Below are 11,771 nucleotides of genomic sequence, written 5' to 3'. Positions count from 1 at the left end.
ATTCTACATGGAATGTTGCTATTCCACTAGCAACATTCCATGTAGAAGTCGGCCCTTGCAGATCACCAATGTGGCCGCGCAGGCTTCTGCTTCTGTGAGTCTGACGTCAAACTCACAGAAACAGAAGCCTGCGCAGCCTTCTACATGGAATGTTGCTAGTGGAATAGCAACATTCCATGTAGAATCTCCAATAGTAGCAACATTCCACGTAGAATCTCCAATAGTATCTATTTTATTTTTGTTACATTTGTACCCCGCGCTTTCCCACTCATAGCAGGCTCAATGCGGCTTACATGGGGCAATGGAGGGTTAAGTGACTTGCCCAGAGTCACAAGGATCTGGCTGTGCCTGAAGTGGGAATCAAACTCAGTTCCTCAGGACCAAAGTCCACCACACTAACCACTAGGCCACTCCTCCACTGTTGCTACTATTTGAGATTCTACATGGAATGTTGCTATTCCACTAGCAACATTCCATGTAGAAGTCGGCCCTTGCAGATCACCAATGTGGCCGCGCAGGCTTCTGCTTCTGTGAGTCTGACGTCCTGCACGTACGTGCAGGACGTCAGACTCACAGAAACAGAAGCCTGCGCAGCCTTCTACATGGAATATTGCTAGTGGAATAGCAACATTCCATGTAGAATGTCCAATAGTAGCAACATTCCATGTAGAATGTCCAATAGTATCTCTTTTATTTTTGTTACATTTGTACCCTGTGCTTTCCCACTCATGGCAGGCTCAATGCGGCTTACATGGGGCAATGGAGGGTTAAGTGACTTGCCCAGAGTCACAAGGAGCTGCCTGTGCCGGGAATTGAACTCAGTTCCTCAGAACCAAAGTCCAAGACCCTAACCACTAGGCCACTCCTCCACTTTTCTTTGGGGAAAAATAGGGCATTGTATATTATTAAATACAGTTTATGACACATTTAAAAAAGGTGGAAATTTCATATTGTAATGAAATGATTGTTCACACCTTCAGTTGAAGATTGTTAAAGAAACTTGCAATGTTAGTGCAAGCAAATATAAAAGCAGCTAAAAGACAATTAACAAAATAATTGAGTAAATATCTTTATGAGGCTTAAAAATATTTATATACTCAACTACTTTTCCGGTTCTCTGTTTTTTAAAAACTTTATTGTCAATTTTTGCATTACCTATCAAGTAAGAAAAAGAAAAGAACTCTTGGATTTAGGTATTATCCAAAATGGACTTATCTTCTGGTTCTATTTTAATTAATTTTATTAAAATGTACTAAGCAAGTCTTAAGGGCCTAGGTATTAAGGCTTAATGCAGGCCTGCTAAGAGAGGGGCGGGGGAGGGGGGTCAAGATTCCCACCCCCTAGGCCTGGTGAAGGCAAACCTCCCTCCGGTCCTCTACTTGCTGAAGGAATCGAGAGAGAAAGGAGGCTTCCAGTCAGGGCCGGTCTTAGCAAGTGCGGGGCCCTATGCAGACCAATTTGGTGGGGCCCCATCATAGCCCCGCCCACCCTAGCTCCGCCCCACCCTAGCTCCGCCCCCACCCTAGCTCCACCCCATTGATAAGATTATTCCATTTTTAGAACATTTTTTTATTTACGAAATTTCAAATAAAGACAAATGAAGCTAAACTTGTACAAAAAAAACTGATTGAAATAATAAGCACAATGCTATCATGAAACCTCCCCTCCCCAGAAATTATTCAGTTCAAGTCCACTACAATTAGTAGCGGGCCCAAGCCGGGGGTGGATGCCGCGCCGGTGGTGGCGGGAGCGGAGTGGCCGAGCCGCGGGAATGGGGATCATCTCAGGCGACTAAGGCGAGCAGCGGCAGAGGTCGGAGCGGAGGCACGAGCGAGGCAGAGTTGAGGCGCTGTGCGGGGTCCCCTTAGGCGCACCGTGCGGGGCCCCCTTAGGCGCGGGGCCCTATGCGGTCGCCTTGGTCGCCTTTGCCTAAGACCGGCCCTGCTTCCAGTGACAGGCAGAAGGCTGGCTCGGTCTCTAGCTCCTGTGTCTGGTTATCATGCTAATTCTGCTTTGCCAGCCACGGGTCCTTCTTCCTGCTGCATCCCGCCTTTGCAGAAACAGGAAATTACTTCACGTGCTGGGCCGGTTTTTGCCATGTCCTGGAAAAAGGGCCCGAAAATGGACGTGCGGCAAAATAAAACCCAGTGCATGTCCATTTTCGGCCTGAGACCTTACTGCCACCCACTTAGTGGTAAGGTCTCATGTGCTACCCAGGTAGTAGGCACGCAGTACGCGTCCCAGGGGCGTATCTGGACTCCGGCGGTAGGGGGGGCCAGAGCCAGAGGGAGGGGGCACATTTTAGCCCCCCCCCCCCGCCGCCGCCGCCCCCCCCCCCACCGCCGAGCCCCCACCGCCACCAATGACTCTCTCCACCCCCCTCCCGCCGCCAACCCTCCCCCGCTGCCGTTCTTACTTTTGCTGGCGGGGGACCCCAAACCCCCGCCAGCCGCCCCGCGGTGTTTAAAATTCATCTTCGGCCTCCGTGGCCGTGCTGCTGTGATAGGCGCTGTTGAAATCCACTTCGGAGTCTGACGTCGCAGCACGTACAACGACGTCAGACTCCGAAGTGGATTTCAACAGCGCCTATCACAGCAGCACGGCCACGGAGGCCGAAGATGAATTTTAAACACCGCGGGGCGGCTGGCGGGGGTTTGGGGTCCCCCACCGGCTGAAGAAGATGTTTTTACGGCAGCGGCAGGTGGAAGCACACCTCGGCTGGCGGGGGTTGGGGTCCCCCGCCAGCAAAAGTAAGAACGGCAGCGGGGGAGAGTTGATGGCGGTAGGGGGGTCCAGGGCAAAATCTGCGGGGGCCCAGGCCCCTGAGGCCCCACGCAGATACGCCCCTGACGCGTCCACTGCCATTTACTGCCAGGTAAGCACCACAGGGTAGACAATAGAAAATATTTTCTACCATGTGCTTTCAGCGTGCGCCAAATTCAGAATTACCGCCCAGGACATGTGGTAGCCAGGCGGTAATGCTGAGTTGGACTGCACTGGAAACACGTAGGCCTTTACAAGCATTTGTAAAAGGGCCCCTATTAGTGGTACACAGGGCTACTCTCTTTATCATACTCATTCAACTTGTGTAAAGTCCATATAAAGTTCAGTCAGAAAAAAACCCCAAAACAACTTACCTTAGGTGATCACATGAAAGACTGATATCCAGCAACTTGTATATCTCCAACTCCTCTTTGATGTAAATGATCAACCTCGTTCATTCCTACCTCAGTGCAAAATCCCTTGGTACAAAACTCTGACCTGATCTGGCCATCAGTTTCACCCCACTCTGGAGCTTTTTTGAGGAGAGTACTACAAAATGATGGTCAAAAGAAAACATAGCGATATTTGCTATTTTCAATACACTTACATAACTTATTCCAATTCTGCTTTCACTCTTGCAACTGAAAAAAATGTTGATGCACCCAAAGAGCAAGAGGTCAACTGTCAATACCTATTTAAATAAATCATTGCCACTCATTATCCAAATTTAGGGGCCCTTTTACAAAGCATTGATAAGCCCGACGACGGCTTACCACATGCTAAATCGGAAATATCACTGGCCCAACGCGGTCGCTGGTGATAGTTCTGGCTTGAGCATGCGCCATTTCCGGCGCTCTTGAAATTTGTTTTCTAGTGCGGCATTAACCTGACGGTAATTGGCCATCACTAAGCGATGTCCGGTTACAGCAGGGTTACCGTGGGAGCCTTTACCGCCACCTCAAAGGGTGGCAGTAAGGTCCCCCTGCCACATAGCCACGCGTTAAGAGTTATCTTGCCGCATGACAATTTTTTTGGGGGGGGGGGGGGGGGGCTTTTTACCCACGCAGTAAAATGGGCCCTGGCGCATGAGAAAAACGGCCCCCACTGCTACCACAGGGCCCGTTTTCCCGCAGTTTGTAAAAGGACCCTTTAGTCCTTGTGGACATAGCATTTGCCATTGAAAAATGTAATTATGTTCCCACTTACCTAAATATTTTGAATAATTCCCACCTCTAGGTAAATGTCTTTATGTCAAAATTGTACACAAATTCTGTGAGTACCAGCACTTGCCACAGATGAGCCTGGGTGGGTCACTTAGGGCTCAGGCCCACCCAACAGTAGAACACGTTTAGCGGTAGCTGGTGGGGATACCAAGCTCTGCCAGCTGACGTCTTACCCCTGATGGGAACGAAAACGCTACCCTCCACGATACCGGCATCTGCGCATGCTCAGTTTTCAGTGCATGCCTGCTGCAGATTACCAAGGTGGCAAAAAGCATTTTCCCACCTGCTGAGATATTTTTTGGTGGTGATTGGGGGAGGGGGAAGAACACTTGGTACCCACCCACTTCTTGCATAGGTCCACCCAAGATCTGTTGTTTGGCTAAGCCCCTGACTTGCATGCCACATGAGCACATAAATGCACTTAATGTCAACACTTTCAGGTATCTAGGTCTCATTTTAAAATACGCTCCTACTGTCCACCCTCAGAGTACTTAAATGGAGGCACCCAGGTATAGAATTCCCCCTCAGTATGCAAAATATCAGATACTATAACAAAGTTACTTACCCATGGCAGGTGTTCTCCAAGGACAGCAGGAATTGAACCTCAAACACGGGTGACATGTCAGCAACTTTTCTAGAAGCATTTAGGCTGCCTCACTTTGTTAACATGATTTCTATGTAAGCCGCATTGAACCTGCTATTGAGTGGGAAAGTGTGGGGTATAAACGTTACAAATGAATAAATAAATAGATGCCCATAGGAATATTATGGACATCTATACAGCGTATGCTAATTTTTAGCACATGCTAAAAATGCTAGCTCACCTTTGTAAACAGGGCCCTAAAAGACTTTCTATACTGCCTTTCTTATATAGGTCAAAGCAGTGTACAGGCTAAACAATAAAATGAACAAAGAAAGGAACGTCATCATTGAAAGGAAAGGGAAGCATTCAGTCCAGGAAACTAACAAATTAAAAACATTAGTTAAGACCATAAAACACACTCATGAGAGGCAAACTGGTTATGTCGCAACAACAGACCACTGTCCCAGGAAATGTCAGCCTTGTGATGGTGGAAAAGTCTGTTCAAAGAAAAACGTTTCCAACGCAATGTTTGAGGAATGGAGTTCCAAAGACAAGGGACCTGGGAAAAATAAAAAAAAACAGATTGTCTAGTAGATTCATAATGGGCTGATTTGGATGAGGGAAGTGGTAGACGATGGACACTTGGGAGCGAAGCTGTCAAGGAAGGGTGTTGGGAGAAATCAAGTTACAAAGGTAGGATGGGACACCCAAGTGAAGTGCTTTAAAGGCTACACATAGGATCTTAATGTGAATGCGCCAATGGACAGGAAGCCAGTGCTGGGATTTCAACAAAAGAGTGGAATAACCAAATCAGGAAGCATTACAAAGAAATCTGCCTGCAGTATTATGGAGTGTTTAGAGACACTTTAGTTCTGACTGAGAGAGAGACCTGTGACTGAGAACACCTTCCAAAGGTAAATAACTTTGGGCCCCTTTTACTAAGCCATGTAAGCGTCTACGCGCAAACTTACCGCCCGACTACAGCGTGCCTCTTGCTGGTAATTTCATTTTTCGCGCGTCTGAAAGATATTTTTTATTTTTGGACGCGCATAGCGGATGCGCGCCAAGTGGCATATGATGCACGTAGGTCATTACCATGCAGATTCTTTACCGCTAGGTCTATGGCTGGCGGTAAGGTCAGGCACCCAAAATGGACGCGCAACACTTTTGATTTTGCCGCATGTCCATTTTTGGAAAAAAATTTTAAAAAGGCATTTTTGGTACGTGCACTGAAAAATATTTCTGCGCGCGCAAAACCCGTGCCTACACTACAGAAGCCACTTTTTACCATGGCTTAGTAAAAGGACTCCTTTGTTTTCTCCATGGACAAGCAGAAATGTGAATCCTCATACAGAAAAGGGGAAAGAACACAATAAGTGGTGTCCTCCCTTCCCTTCCCCTCCCCTCCTGTACCTTATCGTCATGCCCTGGTGGTCTAATGGCTTTTTTGTGGCAGGAAAGAGACCTTCTTTCCTGCCCGGTGCTGCCGCAGATCGTCTCTCGCTCCCAGCACTTCAAAATGGCTGCCAAGATTTCAAGCGTCGGCCCAATAACCTAAGGCTGAGTAAAAAGGAACTTTTTGTCGACCAGAGCATTAACTGTGGACAGTGAAGAATGCTCCAGTTGGGTAGAAAGGGTAACCCAGCCTGGGAAAAGAACAGGAAAGAGCCTATTAAGTTTCAGAGGCAGCAGCTTGAAGACGTGCACCTTTTTGAGGAGAGGACAGACAGGAAAGTTTGATACTAAGTGGATCTAGCAGCTGGACAAAACCCAGCGAGAAAGCTTGCTGCAAACTGCGTGACAAGCACAGCCTTGCATTATTCTGCCCAAAGCAATGGGTATTGGACTGGTGAAGCTGTAGAGATGTAAATACCCTAGGATTTATAAAATAGACAATTAAATAAGAATTGGAACTCTTATATCAAGAGTCTTGGACTGGCACTGAAACCTCTTTCAGCAAACTAACTGGTTTGGATACAAATTGAACTGTTTTGATAGTGAGTGAACTGTTTGTTACCAGAAGTATGAAGTTTGGATATCTGCCTGTTGCAGCGTTCCAGTAAAGTTTGCGTTTGTTTCATAAAGCCCGGTGTGGAGAGTTTCTTTGGAGTCTTGAGTAAAATTAATTTTCTCCCAGACTAATAAAGAAAATAAAAGTAAAAGCATGACTTAAAATCCTACGGCCTACCGGAGTAAGTCCGACTCCGGCCAGCTCAGTGAAGAACTAAAACTTTTGTAGTGACCCTGGTTTGGGTACAGTCCCGAAGAGCTTAGTTGTTGCCAGGAACTTTGTGGTGAGACTAGGGTTACATAGATAAACTATCCAGGGATTTTCTCCCTAGTTTTATCCACTTTCCGCTCATTTAGCCCAGTCATTAGATGAGGGGGTTGAACACCAGGGTTCTTTCTGGAACTTTACAAACATGGCCCTAATTCCACTCACTAGACATTGGTGTTCTGCAGTGAATGTGACTTTCTGTCTTCTGGGACTGCAAACACGGCTCCATAACCTGGGCAACTGAATATCTGACCGAGCAATTTAAACTCTGGCCATCTGCGTACTACCAGGTCTGCCCAACATTATAGCAGCACTTTGAAGCATGAGGGAAACAGCTGTACCTACAATTCCTTTCATATTACCTTTAACAGACCACCCACCATTCCACCACCGCCCTCTGTGGTATTTCTATGTGTCTGACATGCTCACCCAAGTTATTTGTTTGCTATACAAGAACAACAAGAGCATTTTTCACCACCACAATAATTAGCAACAGACTGTTTCGATTATAAGCTCGAGTCTCTTTGTTTACAGTGGGAACTATCTCTGCACGATGATTACACAGCAACACACTGGAGGCGCCATTATGGATTATGGGTGTTTCATGTATCATTAAGATGTCTATGATATTCTATGAAAATATTTGTTAAAGAAAATGCCCCGAGTTAAATGCTATTTTTTTTTTCTGCAAGATGTGAGTTTCACTTTCCTATTTCACTGTTACAGTTGCAGAATCAAACAGACACATACAGATTTAAAACCTAAGCGAATATGCATCTCAAATTTACATATTTAGGGAGAAAACTCAGAATGATCACAGCTGTTCTCAGAACTGATCTTCACTGCCACTTTGCACTCACATAAAATACTTTTGAAAAGACTGTACAAAAGTTTTATAATTAACGTATATAAAAGTTCCAATCTATAACGTCTAATATAATTTTAAGCCTCCAGTAATAAAAGGCATTGTGATGTTTCTTTCAGTTATTAACCCTAGACAACAGAATTATTTTGACTGGCAGAGAATTCTGAAACATCCTACAATATTTATTCAGCAGTAAACAATATAAGTAGTAAAAGAGGCCCGTTTCCTAGAGAAATGAAATGGGTGCTAGCAAGGTTCCACACGCCCCTCCCTACCTCCCTCTCTCCCTCCCTCTCTGTCCTCAGAGTTCCAGCCCCCCTCCCCTCTGAGTTCCATGCCGCCCTTCATCCCTCCCTCCCTCCGTCTCCTCTGAGTTCCAGGCACCCCTCCCTTTCGAGTTCCAGGACCCCCACGCCCCCTCCCCCTCGAGTTCCAGGGCCCGCCCCCTCCCCTCCGAGTTCCAGAACCCCCTCCCTCCCCTTAGAGTTCCAGGACCCTCTCCCCTCCCCTTTGAGTTGCAGAACCCACCTCCCCTCCCTTCCGAGTTCGACGCTCCCCTCTCCTCCGAGTTCCAGACCCCCCGCGCCTCCCTCCCTCTCTCTGTCTCCCCTCCGACTGCAAGCATGACCTGTCCTCCGGCAGCCCCTCGCCTTCCTGTGTGCCAGCTGTAATTTAAAAATTCTAACCTCGGGGTCCGGTGTCCGCAGTGAAGGCAAGCGACGCTTCAGCCTGCCTTCCCATCTGTCTCAGCTCTGCCTCTGGTCCCACCCTCATTTCCTGTTTCCGGAAGGGCGGGACCAGAGGCAGAGCTGAGACAGATGGGAAGGCAGTCTGAAGCACCGCTCACCTTCATTGCGGACACCGGACCCCGAGGTAAGAATTTTTAAATTACAGCTGGCACGCAGGAAGGCGAGGGGCTGCCAGAGGACAGGTCATGCTTGCAGTCGGAGGGGAGACAGAGGGAGGGAGGCGCGGATCTCGGATAGGGAGCGTGGAACTCAGAGGGAGGGAGGGAGGGTGGGCTGCAACTCGAAGGGGATGGAGGCCTGTAACTCAGAGGGGAGCAGAGGGAGGCAGGGAGGGAGGTAGGTGGGCATGGAACTAGGAGGGGAGGGTGCTAGAACTCGGAGAAGGGGGAGGAGGAGAGGGGGACCTTGAACTCGGAGGGAGGACTGGGGGAGGGAGGGGGCGATTGTGTACTCACCTCCAACGTTCTGTGGCTGGCTGGTGCTGGCTTTCCTTCCCTTTCACTTCCCATTGGTCCGCTCTCTGACATCATCGCCAGGGTGGACCAATAGGAAGTATGTTACGAACCCAGGCATCCAGACGGAGGTGCAAATTATTATATAGGATTTTTCCCTGAAAACCAACTTTAATACACTAATCATGTAGGATCTGAAAAGCACTAGACATTCCACACAGTTCTCTGCTTATCCATGACAGATTTATAATTTCCAGGCACCATAAGGTTACGCAAAGATAGTAATTAACAAATTCTTAAACCCCCTCCTCTGTCTTATCCAAGTTGTTTTGTGGTAATGTACCATTGGTGAGTTTTAAAAAGTTGAAAATGAATAGCTCCAAAGAAATTTCTTTTCACAGTGTATATTTTACAAGGTTCTACTGCCACCAAGTGTTAGTGGAAGATTAAACATAGTATTAATAATAGAATTATAAACGTGATTCGACCCTCCTGAAAACTGAGTGCATCTCCAAAGAGACCAAGAACTTGCCTTTAGTTTAGCCACCCATTTATTTATCCCAACTGACTCTGTACCACATGTCTTGTCCTCATCTCTATATCTGCATTTGGCCCCTCAGCTATACGGTATACAGTATTGTAGAAAAGCATTAGTATCATAGCAATGTTATTTGAATGTTCTAATTCGTGCTTATTAGATATTCCATCACTATTATGCTTACATCGTATTATATCTCTGCTATTTGAATGTCCGTGCTATTAAATGTGTATATTTTTGATTGTTTCATGGTGGTCTTATTAGGTTTTAAATTACTATTTTCAAGTTTACCTCTTTTATAGCGCTATATAAATGCTATTAGTAGTAGTAGTATATTTGGTCATTTTACTATTGTTATGCAGTTAACAAAATTGTAAGTTTTATGTTAAATTATACCTGCTGTACACTGCCTTGGGTGAAGAGATAAAGGCGGTTAATAAATCCCAATAAATAAATAAATTACACCTTTCCAATGCGCGTGCCCTTTATAGAATTGAGCTTAGTGTTGATTCCCGTGCCTTACGTTTGGGCACCACACTTATATCTGCTGAAACCATGTGTAAACGCTGGAGCCCAAGTTGGGTGTGCTGAGCCAGTATTCTGTAACGCATGCAATTTTTCAGAACACCCTTGACATGCACATGCCCCTCCCATGGCCACACCCTCTTTTGGGTGATACACTTTAGCAGCCAGCTGCGTGCGCAAAACCTAACTGTAGCACCCGATAGTTGATTGCTCGTTAATTAATTTCCACGTGCATTTCAGCAGCATGCCCAAACTAAGGCGCCAACATTTGGGTGTCATCTATAGAATCTGGGGCTTTGTGCACATTTTTTCAGTGCACTCATTAATCTAATGATCAGTACTGAAAAGCACAATTTATCAACTTTTTGAAGAAATTTGCCCTATGAAATCTGTGGCAGATGTCAACTGTGTTAAGTACTTTTTTAAAACAGTATCTTCCTCTTATACATAACTTTTGTTGGCTGTATGAGTGACTATAGGGGTAATTCCAGGAGGAACAGCCTAGTTTTGGGTGCAAGGAATGCACTTAAATGCAGGATTGTCCCCCCTTACCAGCAGCTGGAGGCAAAGAACACCAATGTTTCAATGACACCTTCATCAGGGTAAGAAATGGTACAGTCCAGTATTCCTCCACCTTCAGCAGATGGTGCAAATGGTCTGGTGCAGCAGAATGATCGAAGGAAGCCTGTCTTCCTAGAGTGCAGGCTAAAGCCCATCCCTCTCCTGGTTGAGTCCCTGGGCCTAAGAATGGGCGTGTTTTCAAGGATTGGTCCACATGCTTTTCCCTTTCTGAAGCATGACCACCTTTATCAGCCCTGGCCCTTGGGTTATGTCTGGGTATGACTTTGCTAGCAGAAGACCCTCAAATTTTTGCCAGCGAAGTGAGGGCATGCCCCCTCCTTCATCTGGTTGCTAGGATGGTAGGGACAGAGGTTTGACCAATTATGAATGCTATTTTTGTACACTGCCAAGAATTACTGAGATTGTGCGGGTTAGAAAATGTTGCAAATAAAATAAATAAAAAATAAACCGGTGTCAGCTTCTGTCCTGAAGATGGCTGAATGCCAGTTCCACATAAAGGAGATGAGTATGTGCCCTTATGGGACTCGACCTTTCCTCTGGTCTCCTGCTCCCTGCTCTTGCCTTCAATATCCCTCTCTGGTCTGCTCTCCCTCCTCAATTTGCTGTAAATAAGCTAAGCTTGTTCACTGTTTTACATACAAAAAAAAAAATCAGCAAAAGAGAGCTGCAAAGAGGCATTAAAGGGGGTGCTGAATTCTCTCAAGAGGCAGCCTAGCGCAGAGAAAGCCACATTGACACTCTGTCATTGGAAATAGAGCAGCAGCAGTGGCTGAAGAGCTGTGGGTTATGGCATCTACTGGCAACGGCACTTCAGGCAGCTTCGGTCTCCAGGGAAGCGAGTCCATGTTCCTGATTTAATTTAGACAGTCAGAGTAGTAGTAGTGTCAGTGAGGTATAAAGGACGGCCATCCGGAGCCAGTCTCATGAGCCTCTGGATATGCAAACACCATGCAAGTTGTATGCTGAGCACTGGGTTGGCAGCCAAGAAGGTCAGGCCTGCTTCTTCACGTGGAGGACTAAGGTCCCCCAGGTAAGGAATAGCTTGGACAAGTTCCAGAAGTGGGGTACTGGAAATCTTGCCTGTGGGCAACCTAGGGATAATCCTCAATCTTGTTGACTTGTGCCAGGCCAATCTTCCTTTTCTTTCTGGAATTCCATCACCTCCAGTTCTCACAATAGAGGTGCAAGTTTAAGGTGGTTTGTGCCCAGTAGC

This window comes from Microcaecilia unicolor, chromosome 9 (assembly GCF_901765095.1).
Source record: "Microcaecilia unicolor chromosome 9, aMicUni1.1, whole genome shotgun sequence".
NCBI lineage: Eukaryota > Metazoa > Chordata > Amphibia > Gymnophiona > Siphonopidae > Microcaecilia > Microcaecilia unicolor.
This window is presented reverse-complemented; position numbering follows the sequence as displayed.